Source organism: Eubalaena glacialis, chromosome 12 (genome assembly GCF_028564815.1).
Source record: "Eubalaena glacialis isolate mEubGla1 chromosome 12, mEubGla1.1.hap2.+ XY, whole genome shotgun sequence".
Classification (NCBI taxonomy): domain Eukaryota; kingdom Metazoa; phylum Chordata; class Mammalia; order Artiodactyla; family Balaenidae; genus Eubalaena; species Eubalaena glacialis.
In genome coordinates this window covers 23,203,692-23,223,619 of record NC_083727.1, presented here as the reverse complement: position 1 = coordinate 23,223,619, position 19,928 = coordinate 23,203,692, and the positions used below count along the sequence as shown (strand labels likewise).

The 19,928-nt window shown below is 33.9% G+C and overlaps 1 pseudogene; it reads right to left on the bottom strand.

Moving 5' to 3' along the window:
- Positions 1-13,289: 13,289 nt before the first annotated feature.
- LOC133102192 (small ribosomal subunit protein eS1-like) lies at positions 13,290-13,875 on the bottom strand (annotated as a pseudogene).
- Between the last annotated feature and the right edge of the window lie 6,053 nt (positions 13,876-19,928).

The window sequence follows — 19,928 nt, the reverse complement described above, 5'->3', positions numbered from 1 at the left end:
CAAGAGAAAGAATCAACCCGGTGCACTTGAATTCAACTTCAAGTTAAAGTGTACAGTAATTCAGTTAAAGCGACTCTACAAATTTTACATAAATTAATGAAGTTTCCAAATGTTTTGTCAAACATATATCAAATGATATAAGAGATCTAGATACATCCCTTTTCCCACAGCACCACTGAGTGTCTTGTCACTAGCCTGGAAGACGGTTTTATAAAATTAAATATAAATACCCTACTTCAAATGGTGAATAATTTATAGGCTGTGTTTTATAAAATTACTCTCTGATTACCAGATTGTTAATATTCACTTGATTTTCAATTACCAAGGAATATGACCCTTTTTGTAGCATTAAAAAAGAAACACAAAAGGTCAGTGAAGCGTTTTTGTTTAAATCATATTGAGGAATAAAAAGCATTTATTAAACTGGGAAAAATAATTTTCTAAGAGCCCTATATAAATAAAAGGAATATCAAGAACTGAATACTGTACACATATCATAGCAATTACATGCCATGATAGGTATGATACATTATTTGACAAAAACATTAAATGAACAAAGATACTCTTACATTAAGGACCTGGCAGGCAGTTATGAATTTAGGTTTAAATTTTTGTAGGAAATGTGAAAGTAGAACAGCACATTTCCGTTCCTAATTGAGGCCTTCATAACACCCTGCATCAGAAATGATCTAGATAAAATCAGAAGTACTTGCTTATAAGCAATCACCTGCAATGAGATGACCTTGGTTCATGAAAGGCATGTTAAAAATGCAAACCTATTACTGAAAGGAAAGAATAGATGTATCTCTCTGACTTGTACAGATTTACATTTTTTATCATGGAAACTATTAGGTTTCCAGTTGAAGAAATACTCAGAAGGAAATACTCTCCCTCTAACTGCATCAATACCTGGATACTCCTCAAGATATTATTTTATCACTTGCCTAAAGGATATAAAAGCACAGTGAAATGAAATTAAGTTTCATTTCAGGATAAGGAATATTTGAAAAAATTGAAGCCATAGAAAAGAAACATTACATCACAGTTTCTAAAAATCAATACTATCTACTTCAAGGTACCTGGATATCAAATGAGGATCTGTAAAATCCACTTGTATTAAGAAATGGCAAATTATCATGTGGTCCTGAAGGGGAAAAAAGCTGGAAAATTATATATCTTTGCTATTTATATGCAACAACAGAGTGAAATCCTTGTGATAGAGACTATGGCCTGCAAAAATCTGTATTTGCTTCCTAACCCTTTATAGAGACAAGAGATCTAAACACACATTTCACTATTTTCCTTTGTCCCAGATATTCAAAACACACGTTTACCATTTTTGGTTCCCCTTCTTTCCCTCCTCCCCGCCCCCATCCATGGGCACTCTAAGTGGTCTTTTTCTCTGTTTCCTTGTCACTCTCTGTCATCTGTCTCTCTTTTTATCAATTATTCCTGTCATTTTCACCCTCTTGAATATGGCCCACATTTATTTTTTCTTGTATTCTAACCACCACTTCCAGAACTTCATTTTTTACAGAGTTAACCTTACATCACTGTTCTTTAGCCAAACTTCCAGGTGATTCCAGACTATTCCTGTACCCGTTTCTCTGTATATATTCCTTGCTTTAATCATTCATTCTGTCTCCTTAACCCATCAAAGACTGAATCCCTTGTAGTGGACTGCATACCGTCTATAGTCTGCCACACTTAATCATCCCAGGCTTATTTCACAATATTCCAAACTAGCTCCCTCAGTCAGTCTGGTCTCCTAATTCCTTCTGTATACACACATACTACATCCTATTCTAACCTTTGGGTGTGGGCTCACATGGTCTCCCTCTCCTTATTTGACTTCACTTTTTTTTCTCATTAGTTACAAACCAACCTCTGATCACTGCCTTCTTGGAATATTTTCAGGATTCTTTTCCATGAGGTCTATAATCTCTTTGAGCAGACTGGAGGTTTTCAGGTTTGAACGGGACTATATCTGTTTCTTACTGCTGCCATGAAAAGTTCCACAAACTAGCTGGCTTAAAACAAGAGAAATTTATTCCTTTGCTGTTCTGGAAACAAGTCCAAAATCAAGGTGTCAGCAGGACCTTACTCCCTCCAACGGTTCTAGAGGAGAATCTTCCTTGACTCTTCCTACCTTCTGGTAATTACTGGCAATCTTTGGCATTCCTTAGCTTGTAGATGCCTCACTCCAATTTCTGTCTCCGTTTCCCCATGACTGCCTGTGTATCTGTGTGTCTCTAAGTCTCTTTCTCCTCATTAGAACACCAGTCATTGGATTTAAGTCCCACACTGATCAAGTATGACTTCATCTTAAGTTGATTATATCTGCAAAGACCCTGTTTACAAATAAGGTCATATTCATATACTAGTGGAGTTAGGACTTCCACATATCTTTCGGGAGAACACAAATCAACCCACAACAGGGACACTCAAAAGCGTCTCCACTAACCCATTTATTATTATGACATAGAGAAACCCCAAGTAACTCTGCTTACATACTTCTGCTGACATTAGAAACCCACACTTTATGAAATTACCCGTTTTATCAGTGGACAGCTCAGAATTACAGTGAACAAACAAACAACCAAAAAACTAACTTCATTATAGCCTAAGTACATTACCCCTGTTTCCCTACTTCTATTATTGAGACCATACAGAATAAACAGTATTGCCTTGTCAATATTATAGGCCATTAAATGATTAAAGACAGTTTATTTTCCCCTAAGACTTTCTCCAGGATACACATTCCTAGTTTACTTGATTGCCTTTTTTAATAAGTCATGAAGAGAGAGAAAACCATGACATGTTTTTCTCAAAAAAGCTGATTTAGCCTCAACTGTCTGATTTCAAAAGAATGTATTTTACTGCCTTCTTTCATATAGAGTTCATCCTATCATAATGGCTTTGATGTAAGACAGATGTGGCTATGAATCCCCAACCTGCCACTAAGCAACTGTGTTACCATTAAAATTAAATAATTTCTCTAAGCCTCAATGTCCTTCTTGATAAATTGGAATGTAACCTGTGTCATAAAGAGTTAATTAAAGTAATAATTAGATAATAGATAATTAGCCCAGTGCTTGGTAGACTTAATAACTGGTAGCTTGTAATAACATAATTTTTATTGGTCTGTCTATATAGAAATCTAATTGAACACATCAGAGCCTATATTATATTGAGCATGGCCTACAGCCCTTATTGTTAATTCATGCCCTGACAGCAACATCACAGCTAATATGGATTTGTACATTGTTTTGCAGACCTAGCTATTCTTATCTTGCTGACTATCAGAGTGTAGGAACAGAATTGTTCTAATCACACCCAGAGTTTCCATGGAGAAGTAAGCTTAGAAATGTGTTTTTTCACATTGGTAAATGGGTAAATGGTAATGCAACTCTTCCCCTCACCATTGATTACCACTCTCACCTCTCAAAGAAGAATTCTCTAAAGAACCTGGGAAATTCTCTAGTTTTTCTAAATAAAATAACTTCTCTTACTTGACCCTTAGTCTGTTTGCAGGGCCTTAGTTTTCCATTCTGCAATATCTGCCATCATCCTTGACAAATGATGCAGAGACTTACAGTAGCTAAATGATATCCATTTTCCCATTTTTACTTAAAAACTAAAAATTTTATTTACAAAAGTGACATAACCAATTGAAATACTACATTTTTCAGCTACAACAATCCATTTGCTTAAATTCTGGTAATTGAGATGCAAGTAGAAGTGTTTTTAGGATTTCCAAGAAAGTTGTTTAATGAGACCTGACTATCTGGGAAACAGTCTGAGAACACAGCGATGATTTTTAGAGCTCTAGCAGATCTCTTAGAATATGAAGTGGCCTTGATAATGGATGTCCAGAAGGTTTCATACAATAGTAGGATGAAGCTGGATCCCTAATATTCATGAAGACTCTGGTCTAAATGTGGTCTTCCTTCCCTTAGGAGAAAACTGTACTGCTAGCTTTTTGAAACCACTGCTATTTCGTGTTTTCAGCTATATGCAAATCAACCTAATTCACTTCCTGTCCTAAATCGAACTGGGAATGGACTTCAAATACACATCTGGATCACTGCAAAAGAGGAATTATTGGCCTCTGTGTCATTTGTTCAATTGTCTTGTGTTATGAGTTGAGTTATAATCCCCCAAAATTCATATTTTGAAGTCCTGGCCCTCAGAATCTCAGTAACCTTATTTGAGGATATAGTCTTTAATTAGGTAATCAATTTAAAATGAGGTATTAGCGTAGACTCTAATCCAATATGACTGGTGTCAAAAAAATGGAAAATTTGGAGCTGTCTCTCATATTCATACAGAGAATATGAAAAAATACGAGGAATGATGAAACAAATTAAAGATGATACAAACAGATGGAGAGATATACCATGTTCTTGGATTGGAAGAATCAACATTGTGAAAATGACTATGCTAACCAAAGCAAACTACAGATTCAGTGCAATCCCTATCAAACTACCAATGGCATTTTTCACAGAACTAGAACAAAAAATTTCACAATTTGTATAGAAACACAAAAGACCCTGAATAGCCAAAGCAAACTTGAGAAAGAAAAACAGAGCTGGAGGAAGCAGGCTCCCTGGCTTCAGACTATACTACAAAACTACAGTAATCAATACAGTATGGTACTGGCACAAAAACAGAAATATAGATTAATGCGACCAGAATAGAAAGCCCAGAGATAAATGCATGCACATATGGTCACCTTATCTTTAATAAAGGAGGCAAGAATATACAGTGGAGAAAAGACAGCTTCTTCAATAAGTGGTGCTGGGAAAACTGGACAGCTACATGTAAAAGAATGAAATTAGAACATTCCCTAACACCATACACAAAAATAAACTCAAAATGGATTAAAGACCTAAATGTAAGGCCAGACACTATCAAACTCTTAGAGGAAAACATAGGCAGAACACTCTATGACATAAATCACAGCAAGATCCTTTTTGATCCACCTCCTAGAGAAATGGAAATAAAAACAAAAATACACAAATGGGACCTAATGAAATTTAAAAGCTTTTGCACAGCAAAGGAAACCATAAACAAGATGCAAAGAGAACCCTCAGAATAGGAGAAAATATTTGCAAATGAAGCAACTGACAAAGGATTAATCACCAAAATATACAAGCAGCTCATGCAGCTCAATATCAAAAAAACAAACAACCCAATCCAAAAATGGGCAGAAGACCTTAACAGACATTTCTCCAAAGAAGATATACAGATTGCCAACAAACACGAGAGGATGCTCAACATCACTAATCATTAGAGAAATGCAAATCAAAACTACAATGTGTTATCACCTCACACCGGTCAGAAAGGCCATCATCAAAAAATCTACAAACAGTAAATGCTGGAGAGGGTGTGGAGAAAACGGAACCCTCCTACACTGTTGCTGGGAATGTAAATTGGAGCACAGTATGGAGGTTCCTTAAAAAACTAGAAATAGAACTACCATATGACCCAGCAATCCCACTACTGGTCATATACCCTGAGAAAACCATAACTCAAAAAGAGTCATGTACCACAATGTTCTTTGCAGCACTATTTACAATAGCCAGGACATGGAAGCAACCTAAGTGTCCACAGACAGATGAATGGATAAAGAAGATGTGGCACATATACACAATGGAATATTACTCAGCCATAAAAAGAAACGAAATTGAGTTATTTGTAGTGAGGTGGATGGAGTTAGAGTCTGTCATACAGAGTGAAGTAAGTCAGAAAGAGAAAAACAAATACCGTATGCTAACACATATATATAGAATCTAAAAAAAAAAAAAAAAATGGTTCTGAAGAACCTAGAGGCAAGACAGGAATAAAGATGCAGACATAGAGAACGGACTTAAGGACACGGGGAGTGGGAAGGGTAAGCTGGGACAAAGTGAGAGAGTGCCATGGACATATATACACTACCAAATGTAAAATAGATAGCTAGTGGGAAGCAGCTGCATAGCACAGGGAGATCAGCTCGGTGCTTTGTGACCACCTAGAGGGGTGGGATAGGGAAAGTGGGCAGGAGATGCAAGAGGGAGGGGATATGGGGGGTGTAAGTATACGTATAGCTGATGATTCACTTTGTTATACAGCAGAAACCAACACAACAATGTAAAGCAATTATACTCTAATAAAGATGTTTAAAAAAAAAAAAAAAAACACAAGGAAGAGACCAGTCATCTATAAGCCAATGAAAAAGGCCTGGAACAGATCCTTCCCTCACAACCCTGAGAAGGAACTAACCCTGTTGACACCTTGCTTTCAGACTTCTAGCCTTCAGAACTGTGAAGCAATAAATCCCTATTGCTTATTTCACCCAATTTGTGATATTTTGTTAAGGCAGCCCTAGCATATTAACATCTTGCAATTCCAGAAAGGCTTGTGGTTTACACTTCATCTCATAATTGTCAGCCTCTTCTCTCAGGCATTTCAGTTTATTTATTTCTTTTAATACCATTTACCTTACCACATTATGACCATGGCCCAAAAATTTCTTTTCCTAGGTTTAGCCCTTTCCTCTGGGCCAAGAATAGTGCTCAGTATGTAGGTCCACTAGATTATTAGACCCAGTATACTATTACCTTGATGAGTAACTGTTTTATATAGCTAAATACTGTGAACACAGTAGCTTTCAACAGATGTTTTTTGATAGGTTGACATTTTAAAAGCATTTTTCAGAAATCAATCAAATGGTTTAGAAGTCACGTGTTATTATTACAAATATCATGCTTTATTATTTTTAAAGAGCAATAACATTGTTTAATATATGAAGATATCTTTAAAATGTTGTATACACTCATATTATAAAGTTTGTTATTAAATACTAGTATACCTTACAGCATATTACTATACCTAATCATAGATTAGTGATTCTCCTTAAGTTACTGGTCTCAAGATGTTGACCAGCACATACTGAATGCTATAAAAACATCTCCAGAAAAAATAAACAAGAACAATAATTTCCATAAATTTGCGCACACTTTCAACGAGTTTATAGATAACTTGAAGACCATCAATGAATACACTTGCTCGTATAACAACATATATTATTTGCCATTTGAATATAGAATATTTGCTTTACAAATTTTTTATCCCATTCACTTTATTCAGGACTTATATTCAACCAGTGAACGCAGATATAGCTGGCATCATTCTGATTTACTGGTACTGATTATGCCTTACTGGTATTTAAATATTTTTATATCACCCCTTTACTTTCACGCAGATGATTACAGATCCATTTATTGCTTACCAATTATTAATGTTAATTAAAGTAAATCCTGTGTACTAGTTTTCTAGGGCTGCCATAACAAAGTACCACAGACTGGGTGACTTAAACAATAGAAATTTACAATTCTGGAAGCTAGTAATCTGAGATCAAGCTGTTGGCAGGGTTTATTCCTTCTGAGGCCTCTCTCCTTTGTTTGTAGACGGCCATCTTCTCCCCATATCTTCACATGATCTTCCTTCTGTGTGTGTCTGTGTCCTAATTTCCTCTTCTTATAAGGACCTCAGTCATATCAGATTAAAGCCCACACTAACGACCTCATTTTAACTTAATTACCCCTTGAAAGACCCAGTCTCCAAACATAGTCACGTTCTGAATACTGGGGCTTAGGAACTCAACATATGAACTTTTGGGGGATACAATTCAGTCCAGAAAACCTTGCGTTCCTGTTAAATTTATCATTTAATGGTGTTGCTTTTCTAATAGGACTAGTAGATCAATACTCAACCAGCCATGATGTTGTTAGTGGTAACAAACTACCCATTCTATTGTAGATAATTAAATTACTATCCAAAATATATTAAATAACTATTTTCAGCATAGGACTGAGAGAAGGAAAACAAACTTGGTGAGCCCTACAATCACCCTGGCTTTCTGCCTGGAGACACTTTCCAGACTGCAGTACAAGAAGCAATAACTAAAGCAGAGCACAGCAATTATTACTGAGTTGATCAGGTTTCAGGAGGGCTGCAATAGCTTTAAATTTGAGGTAGAGTATAAGATAAGAGGAAGCTACATAGATGAAGAGTTCCATAAATTTGCACAGTATTCCTTCGAATATTTTTTGAATACTAAACTGCACATGGATAGAGTGAGACTCTATGAAGCTGATCAAAGAATAACTAATAGATAGAAAACAACTACAAAAGGCACTAGCCATGAACTGAACAGGGCTGGCTGCTAGATATCAAATTCTAAACAGGCATAGTAGAGAGACATAGTTAAATATCAGGAGCATTCAGTAGAGACCCCAGAAATCCCACACTTTAGCATTAAACCACTTCTTACAGTTAATTCAGATGTGTTCTAACTAATCTCATAATTAAACTACTCTTATTAAAATTAAACTACATTTATAACTAATCTAGATGTGCTCTAACAAAGCTTGACTAACTGGTCACTAACCCAAATACTTACACACATCAAAGAAAGACAACAAAACCCAGACTTTCATCAGTATAACTCTCACAATACCAATTAAAAATCACTAAAAATGTGATTCATGACCAGGAGAAACCTTAGTCAACATAAATACAAGCAGAAATGACAGATATGATGTAATTAGTAGTCAAAAACTTTAAAAGAGCTGTTGTATGTTCAAGTGTTTAAAGAAAAGCATAAACTCAATGAGGAGAGAGATTAAAACTATGAAAAAGAATCCAGTAAAAATTATAGAGCTGAAAAAACACAACATTTGAAAAACATACACTAAACTAGGAGTTATCAAACTTTTCCTGTAAAGCGCCAGACTGTAAGTATTTTAGGCTTTATGGGCCATACACTCTTAGTCACAACTATTCAACTCTGCCATTGTAGCACTTAAGCAAAGTCTATAGACAATGTATAAACAAAGAAGTGTGGTTATGTTCCTGTAACACTCTATTTACAAAAGCAGGTAGCTAACTAGATTTACCCTAAGGGCCTTATTTGCCAACCCCTGCTCTAAACCATCCAATTATAATTCCCAGGACACTTTGTGGTGAAAGAATTGGAGGTGTGAAGCATGGACAGCATTCTGTGTCTGTGAGAGAATTTTTCATCGTGCGATGGTAGCTGGGCTTCATGTAGTTAAACACCTGGCCCAGTTACAACACTTGAACTATCCCAGACTTTGAGGATTCTTTAAAGAACATTTGATCTAGACCTCTTTTCCTAGCAAAAATGCAGGAGTTCATGACATATCACTGTGTCTGCTGCCAAAACCAGAAAAAAAAAAAATCAGATAAATTAAAAACAAAACCTCATAAATTAATATCATGAACTATTTAGATAATCTAAAATTCCAGGGAGAGACGAACCCTTCTGAGATGAATTATGTGGGAATAAACAAAGGCAAACCAAATGAGAACAGAGGTTATTTATTCAGAGCTTGCTATAGGAAGCAAGTCACAGCTACCATCATAGCAGCTGGCAGAGACTCAAAGGCAGGCAGTGTAGTAGAAAAGGTTTATGGTGGAAAAAAGAGAAGGTCTCGGTTTGCTTTCATCGGAGGCTGTTAGCGTGGGGAAGCTGGAGGTAGCTTAACTAGAAGTGGGGCATTTTACATGATTGCTTTGGGGAGCATATTTGGCTTTCTCCAGGTGGCTCTGAGTTGTAAGTGAGGGCAGAAATTAGGAAAGCCCATAGTCACTGTCCAAGTTCTGACTGTTCGGATTGCTGCAGAGACTTTGATTTGACTTTCTGGACTGTTTGCTGCAGAGTGTGTGGGTCACATGTCTGCTCTCATATATGGTCTTGGCATTGTCCATTTGTGTGTTCATCACTTAGGTCAAATTATCTCCAAACATTTCACTCCTGGGGGCATTTGCAGATCCTGGATACTAGCTGAAGACTGGGGTAAGAGTGCTTGGGAAAGAGAAACCAACTATTTTTTAGCAGCTGTGCACAGATGGAGTAACACGTTATAATATGAAGGTCTGCAACCACCTGACTATGCTTCCCCATGAGATAACTGTGTGATAGGTTATCGGCTATTCTGCTATCTGGCTATTCTGTGGACAGTGTGAGAGCCTGAAGAGTTAATTTGAAAATTTCTAAAAGACAGAAGAAAATCTCCTGTAGAATTGACTGGTTTAGGAAACAAAGACCTGGTGGAGAAAGAGATAGCCTTAAGCACAGTAGTACTGTCCTCTGCCTTAGGCATCTGCCTGTTTATGACGCTGTACAGGACAGGTAGCTGAAGAGCTGGGCAAGAAATCTCTAAACTCTTGCAAATGTTCAGAGCTGAAGAGACAGAACACTATGAGGCTCACAATCCAATAATTTAGAAAATTTAGAAAGCACACCTGCGAATAAAAGTGAAACAAAAGATGACTAAGTCTTCCCAAAGCTGCAGTCCAGCCCTGACCAAGATAAATTTCTGAAAGGACTGAGAGGATAACTAATTCCCTTACCTTAGTTGCCTGACAGTGTAAAAAAGAGAAAAATATGTACAGTGAGAGAAAATATGTATATGTGAAATCCTATTTTTTGACAAAATGCCTAGCATACACCACAAATATTTATAAACTTTCAATTTATAAATACACAAAAAGTAATTGTATATAATTAATAATCAAGAGAACAAAGAGACAATAGCAGCAAACCCAGAAATGATCCAGATATTCATTTTATATATATATAAATTACATATATTTGAGTTAAGTATCAAATATTTTAAAATGTGTTTTAAGACACTTGGACTTCTAAAGAAATTTGATACATTAAAAATTACACATAAGAATATACAAATAAATAAGTAAACCTAAAGCTGGAAAGTAAAAATACTGATTAACCTATCAAACAGTAAGGCAGAGTGCACACTCATGGAAATAAAAATCACTGTTTTCCTATAAGAGAAAAATAGGCTATTGGAGCTAGAGATGCTACAGATGGACTCACATATAGCAGAGATTTAATATAGGATAAACCTGGCAGCATAAATGAATGGTGAAATGAAATATTGTCCACAGATATTGATGTTAAGTGGCTTACAATATGGGGAAACGTAAAAACTCGTTCTTTAACTAAACCTACAGACAAAGGAGTTCCAAAGAGATTAAAGGAAACATGGCAAAATAAAATTTGAAAAGTTATAGAAGTAAATGAAGAAGCCTGTATTTGTGACAAAGGAGCAAGGGTAATAGCTAAGAAATATCACACAAAATTTCAAAAGACAAACTATAAAACAAAACAAAAATGGTTAGTGTGATACATCAAAATTAACAACTTCTCTTCAATTAAGGACACCAAAATCAAAATTAACATACATGGAAGACTGGGAAAACATTTTTGTTTGGTCCAAGTCAGAAAGGGAATATTTAGGATATAAAAGGAACTTCTGCAAATCACCAACAAAAATTCTGCAACCCAGATAGAAAAATGAGAAAGGACCTGAATCTGCAGAAAAGGAAGAAAATACTCGAGAAAAATTTTAAATATGAATAAAACAGAAACCAGAGATACAATAAGTAGGATCAACAAACTCAAAAGTTGTTCCTTGGAAAGAAAACTGATAATATTGAGAAAACTCTGAAAAATTAAGAAAATGTAACAGATGGCACAATAACAATATTAGAATTTAAAAAACAACAATTACTAATACTATAGTTATTAAAAATTATCAGAGGCTATGAACACTGTGGCCAAATTATTTAACACTGAGATTAAAAGAATTCTATGAAATAATAGAATTTCTAAAAGTCGAATCTAGAATGAAAAAACCCTGAGTAGCCCTATAACAACATACAAAAATAAATAAATGTTTTAAAATCTTCTGATACGGATCAACAGCAATCTTAGGGGGTTCTATGTGCAAACTTTATTAAACCCTAAAATAACAAATAATTCCATTATTTTAATTTTTTTCCAGACAATGAAAGAAAGGAAATAGTCATCAGCTAATTTTGTAAGGTCAATATAACATTATTACTAAAATCTGCTAGGTCAGTATGAGAAAAAAAAATTACTAGTCCCATCTTACTCATAAAAAAGGATACAAAATCCTAAACAAATATTTATTAACCAAACCCAGGAATATATAAAAAATATAATTTACCATCATCAAGGGGAGTTTACCCCAGGAATGCAAGATTGACTAAATATTAGAAACAGTTAAGATAATTCACCTTATTGAAGGAAAATATCATATATTCATTTCAATAGAGGCAGAAAAATCAGTATTCCAAGAAGTACAACATAAGCTCATAGAAAAAATTCTTAGCTAACTATGAACAGAAGGACATTTTCTTAAAACATTAAAAGATATTCACCAACAAATTACATCAGATATTATACAATGATAAAATGTTATAATGATTTCCTTCAAGATCAAGAACAAAGCAAAGTAGCTCACTATCACCACTATTAAGTTATTTATGGAGCATATAAATGTCTACCTAGAAAACTCTAAAGAAACTACAGCTAACACAAAATTCAGTAAGTTTATTAAGATTGCAGACATCACACTCTATGAAAATCAATTACATTTTTACAAAGAGCAACAACATAAAATATAATTTCACAGTTACGTACCATTAATAGGATTTAAACTATAAAATGATCAGGAATAAATCCAACAAAAGTTGTTACAGAACTTTCAGTAAAATGTTTATAGCATTATACTGAAAGATTTTTAAATAACTAAATAAATGTAGAGATGGATCATAAAGATGTAAATAGGGCTATGGAATAAATGTAATTCTAATGCAAATTTCAAAAGATATTTTATGGAAATTGACAACCTGATTCTAAATTGTACGGGAAAGAGCACAACCTAAAGCAGGGGTCCCCAACCCCCAGGCTGCTCCCCATTGCTCCTCATTGCTCGCGTTACCGCCTGAACCATTCCCCGGCCCCCGCCCCTGTCCGTGGAAAAACTGTCTTCCACGAAACTGGTCCCTGGTGCCAAACAGTTGGGGACCACTGACCTAAAGAATAGCATAGCCTTATTGACAATTAGAACATAAAGAAGCCCCCAAAATATGTATGCACACACACAAAGCACATGGGCACACATACACACACATTTGAACTGCAAGAAAACAAATTTAATTTACTTTCTCACCATATATAAAAAATTAGAGATAGTTTAAAACTGTAAAAGGAAAAGCTATAAAATTTTTAGGGGTCAATATAGGAGAAAGTCTCACTAGGTAGGGAGGAATTTCTTGACAAGCTGATTCTAAATTGTATGGGAAAGAGCACGAACTAAAGCAGAGGTCATCAACACCAGCCCCCCGCCACCGCCCGCTTCGGACTGGTACCAGTCTGCGGCCTGTTAGTAACCGCATTCCCTGTAGGGAATGACTTCTTTCAAGTCATTTGTCTACAACTTTTGGGTCATGATTTCCATAATCTTCTTCCGGATTTTGGGGAGCTGTGGTCCTGAGCTTAAGACGTCTTCTGAATCTGGTTGTTATGTGTTTTTTTAGTAAAACCGACAGAGACAAGATGAATTAAATAACCATCAGTACTCTTGATCTCAATATAAACTTCAATCATGGTCTGCCATTTTTAGATCATAGAGAACATTTTGTCACTGGTAAGATTCATGTCATAGAAGTTGGTCAGGCAGTTTTTGCCCAGAATATCCTCAGTAATTAGCCTGAATTTTCTAGGTGCAGATTCATCATTCTGAAACTCAGCAAGGTTCACTTCAAAAACACTACCCTTGAGGTCATCAGATGCAATTTTGGTTCCTTGAGTCCTTGAGACTAAAGTTTTTCCAACATTACTCACATTGAACATAGGTACTTAGTGCTTTTACATCATATCAGTATGTTTTAGAAAGTGGATCAACTACTTTCTTCTTGGCTCCTTCTTTGCTGCCTTTTTGTAAGATGCTTGTTCTTGCCAATGACCATGGTGCTGCTCTGAGAGCCAAAGGTCTATACTACTATTTTATTTTGCAATTTATACAGGCAATGAAAAGTTCCTCAAACCCAATCCATAACCTCCGAAAAAGGAAACTACTTAGATATTTTTAGAGCCCTTGTATACAATGGGTAAAGAACCATCATCATTCCATCATTTCCTTGTAACTTCCAAAAAAAAAATTTTAAGTGAAAAGCAATTTAGGACAGAAAGGATACTTGTTTTGAGGAAATGATAAAGATTATGGTAACATGTTGCTGTGGCCTGAATGTTTGTGTCCCCCTTGAAATTTGTATGTTGAACTCTTAGTACACAATGTGATGGTAGTAGGAGGTAGGGCCTTTATGAATTGCTGAGGTCATAAAGGAATAGCCCTTGTGAATGGGGTTAGTACTCTTATAAAAAAGACACCACAGAGTTAGCTCACCCCTTCTGACCTGGAAGAAGGTCTTCAGCCAACTGTGCTGGGGCCCTAATCTCAGACTTCCAGCCTCTAAAACTGTGAGAAATAATGTATGTGGTATTTTGTTATAGCAGCCTGAAATAAGACACACGGCTTATTGATTTTAAGATTTATCGTCATTTGAAAGGTTCTGAGATGATTTTTCAATATAGATTCATGGGTAAATATTTATTTCCACCCTCCTAATATCAAATAAAAACCAATCTGGTTCTTTAAACTTAAATCATAATTGTTATATTTTTCTAGTTTCATTAGCTTAACATGTACTTTAGAGTCGCTCTTCAATTTTGCCTTCTCCAATTATTAGCATAAGGATTTTTTAAGCATATAAGTATCCCATGAAGTGTAAGAATAATTTAAATAGTGAAATGTTACCACTTATATTAGAGTTATCATTGCCAGTCATTCTAATACAATAATTACGTCTAATAAATTGGTTACAACCTTGGAAACCATCCTGCATGAATCAATATAATCTGCCAGCTTCTTGGTTGTCATAGAAACTGATTATAGCAAGGATGTTTAATGCAACACACACTTTATGCATAAATGATTAAACTGCTACAGTTTAAAAGTGAGCCTAATCAAAACCATGTTTACCACAACTTTCATTATCACTCTATATTTTATCTAATTCATCATTTCTTTTTAAACTTGAACCAAAACAGTATATACAATATTGAAATGAATAGATACAGGATATATTTTAGAGGTAATACTTGAAACAACTAAGCAGAGTTTTCTGTGTAAATATACATGATCCAGTCAAGGAAATATTTTGTCATTCAAAGGTTTCATACATAAACCATTAGAACAAAATTATATGTCATTATTTTACACAAAATGCACTTTATAAATTCCTTCTTTTCATGTGTTTGAATAAATAACACTGAAACATAAAAATATTATAACTCAAAGAAAGAAGTATCCTTATCTCAATACAGAATATTACTAAGCCTACTGTAAGCCTAAGATATTTTACATGAAAAAAAATCATTTATCACTCAGGAGAAAAGCTAAAAGAAGTGTGAGTACATTAAAAATATCCAAGAAAGACATATAATTATATATATAATTGTATATATACAAATATGAATATACATACATATATGTGTGTGTATATATATATATATATACATACATAGAGCAAGAGAGAGAGAGAATAGTAGTGTAAACCTGTACCCATCATTCAACTTCAATGAATAAAAATTTATGACCAATTTTATTTTATCTTTATCCCCACTAGTTAACCGCATTTCACATTGTTTAAGGAGCTAAACCAAGAGATTATTTCATTCTTCCTTATATATTTTATACGTACCTCTAAAAATAAGCAATCTTTCAAAAACATGATCATAATATCATCAACTATCATAAAAAGTTTCTAATTATCATCAGCTATCCAATGAGTTTTCTGATTTCTCCAGTTGTCTCGTAAAATTTCTTTTTTAATAGCCAGGGTAACACATTACTTAAAGAGAAATGGAAAATGATTAACCCAGTTTGAACAACAAATTTATGACTTAGGTATAGTTAATTCAATTAGTTGCAACAAATTTTAATACTGTGTTAATTTCTGTTGTCACATTAAAGTATTTTGAAGATAATTACTGTAACTTATAAAGGAATAAGCATGCATCAGATTAGAATATAACCTCTGCTGCTTTTAATCAAGAAGGTTGACTATGTGATTTCTGGGGTCATTAAAATATGTTAACAAAAACATTACATAGAAATAATAACATATTTGGAATTTTTAAAGATTAAAATTTATAACTTAAAGAATATAAATAAAAATAAATTTTGAGATTTATAAACCCTTTAAGAGATTAATCTTTAGGAATGCTCTGTGCAAAATAGTGAGAATGTATTAGTTAATAAAATGACAATATAATTATTCTGCCAGGTGATATACACAGCTTATCTGCATACATGTGAATGTAACTATATCAATTTTTTCCTTCAACTGGTAAGATGTATTTCACAATGCATTGTATCTGTCAAATCATTCTCTCAGCACATTTACTAACAAGTGCAGGGAGATGACTATTGAGACATCATGAGGTAATCAACAAAGAACACACGTTTGTATTCCACATTGTATTATTAACCGCTTAAGAAAAACTTGTAGGTTTTATAACCTATAGTCTATGCAATATACTTCCAAAATAATAAGACATGAAGTCAACTATTACATTTTTTATTCAAAATTGAAGGTTTAATTTCTTAATATTGTCTTCATGAAGAAATTCTAAAATAAGAGAATCCATGCCTAAATTATCTAACATTTAATATTAATATTAATATTAATAATTATTAATAATATTAATATTTAATGCACAGTGTATCCACAGGTACCACGCTAATTGCTGATTATAAACAGAATAATGATGTATTTTATTTTCTAAAGCAGTATAGTTTGAGAGTGAAAGTGGGCACTAATAATAATTATGCTGAAATAATACGTGGAAAATAAGTCTGTCAAGGTCAACAAGGACTTCCTGGTTACATTGCAATAATCACAACAAATTGGTCCCTACCTTCATGGAACTCATTAAAATATGATAGTTATTTTATACATAAACCATAAAATATAAATTTCCAAATTATTTAAGAGTTGAATAGTCGTAATGATAATGGAACTGAGTATGATAAGAACAAAATTGTATTATCAAGCTTGCTACCCATGTCAGCAGTATTACGTGGCAATCATATTTACAATTAAAACCTTTGTCTTATTACATATCTTTTAACCTTGCTCTGCTATTACAATTTTTTCCACCAGATGGTAGCCAATAAAAGCAGGAAGCAGAGAAATTAACAGAGTTAAAAGAAATAAAAGTAAACTGAAACAAAACTCAAATAAAAAAATTGATTATAGCTAGAGATATACTTATGCATGTAAAAATTCTATATATCAAGTAAGTACAAACAACCATTTTTAAACTTCTTTTTTGAAACAATTATTTTTTTGATATTGATTTTATGCCAATTCTTCAGGGTTAACTTGGATTTCTAGGCCACTGTGACTGTTAAATAATAATATACAGGAAAATGCTAAATTTGAGCACTGGGATCAATGTTCATTTTTGCATAGATCGTTCACAAACATATGAAAACAGACTCATCTTAAATATTCCTCAAGTCATTGCTTATTTAAAAGAAGCATTGTGATGTTCCAAAATCTAATTTTTAGAATATGCTTTTTGTGACAGTTCTTTTAAAAAAAATCCATCCATCCTTCTTATCTCGCAAAAATCAGATACATGGAATTATTTCCTCTGTGTGGAGTCCTCTCCTCTAGCCTTGTTAGTCTTCATTTGTACATGAAGTATTCATTATTTGCAAAAACCAGTTACCATCCCTGTCTGGATACATTAAGATTTTTTTCTACAAGTCTTTTCCTCTCTATCACATTTTAAGCAACAGTTTATATGAATTATTCATAGTTCTCATATTGTAGGGAAGTTTTTTCTTATTAAATTTGATCATAATAATAGTTATTACCCCAGTCATGGCAGTTTTATGAGTCTTCTTCAATGCCATTACCTGGAAAGATTTCAATCAAGAAATATAAAGGATGCAAATCAATTTCCATAATGAAATTAAACTGTACCATCTACTCCTTCATTTCAGCAATAGAGCTGATTGACAGCTTCTTCTTGATAGCTTGAACAGATAAGATTCAGATACAGAAGCAGAGAATGGCAGATTATTTGCTCTTAAGAATTTCAGTGGCTTTTTCTTCATTGTTGCTATTTGGTGCTTGCTAATCTCAATGAAACATAATATTTAACTCAGAATCTGTATACAAATTTATTTTCAAGCATAGTATTTTTCTTGCCTAAAAGTAGTTGATTTTTCTCTAGTAGTTGTGCTTATAGTGGAATAAACACAGTAGCAAGTGCTATGATACTGTTTTCCTCCTAATGACAGTGCAACCTCATTTTGTATAACAAAAATGCTGTTATTGGGAGGAAAGAATGATGAGTTTTCTTCTGGGTGTCAATTTTTTAATAAAAATATCAGATTTTTACGGTAATAATTTTCTTCTAAGAAATATGTATCAGATTCTGCTCTCAAACAATGAAGGGAGGTTAAGTCAGTTAAGTCGGACTGTAAGATTGCAGTCAGACTAAGAAATTTTCACAATGAGAGGTTATGATGTCTGCGATCTCTTCAACACTTATCCACAGTTAATAACATTGGCTTAATATTTAAAATGTCTTCAGCTTAACGTCTTTACTTTTTTCATAACTTGTAGTTTCACAAATACTTCTGTGTTTGGGGGTAGTATTAAAATATAATTAGAAACAAATTATTTTTAGTGAAGCAAGACAGAAAATGTAAAGTTCACTTGGCAGCAGTAATAGTCACCAGGTTTCATCATGCTAACCCTACTCATCTTTCATGCGTTAACTTAAACTTTACTTCTTCTAGCCTTTAATGACTCTCAAATCTGGTATAGGAGCCTCTTCTCTCTGTTTGTCTATATCTTAGTACTTGTCACCATGAACAGCTCCTGTTTAATTGTTTATGTCTATATCATACTATAAATACCTTCTAGCCAGAAATATTGGATATATATCCCATGTCTAGAACAATGACCAGTCAGTGCTTGCTTATTGATTTGAATGAATGGATTGATGGATATACAGTTACAAGGTAAGCAGCTTTCATAACTGATATGTGTATTCCAGAAAGATCTCTTCTAATCAATAAGCAGTTGTTCCTCTCCTGCTGCATAATAGACGATAATGTTCATTTTTGTAACTTATAGTGTGTTCATTTCTATGCTGTTCATTCTCTAGTTGAATTAATATCAGTAAGAGTTAGTACCATTCATGAAGCCATAAAATTAATTTGAATTTAATTATTAAATCATGTTTATAAGATAAAAGTACATTTTAAAAACCAAAGGCTTGTATAACATATGCACAAATTTTAAATATTAAATTATTTTAATATAAAATTTCCATACACTTAGAACTAGCTAAAAGTAATCTTAACAGCAAAATTAAATAACTAAATATCCTGCAAAGTTGTTGAATGAGGGTCACAAAATTAGACTTGATATGCCTAAAGAATAAAGAAAAAAAAGAATCAAAATAATTTATGCCATTTTATTACTCATAAAGTAGAGCCATCAGACAGGTGGCTGAGTTGAGAGATGACTGTCTGAGCTATAAGCAGATTTTTCCCACGAAAAATACCCTAACTGAAAGCCGAAGAAGGAGAGGCAGAGGAGGAGGGAGAGGAGGAGGAGGAGGAGAAAAGAAGAACAGTACGTGTTACTACAAAGCTACAGTAATTATGGGAGTGTGGTACTGACATAAGAGTAGACATATAGATCAATGAAAAAGATTTTAAAGTCTATTAAAAAAACCCTTACATTCATGGTCAATTAAATTTTGACAAAGGTGCCAAGATAATTCAATGGGGAAAAATAATATTTTCAACAAATGGTGCTCAGACAACACAATATCCACATGCAAAGACCTCACGTCTTATACCTCATACCATACACAAAAATTAGCTTAATGAGACCTAAATGTAAGAGCTAAAACTAGAAAATTCTCA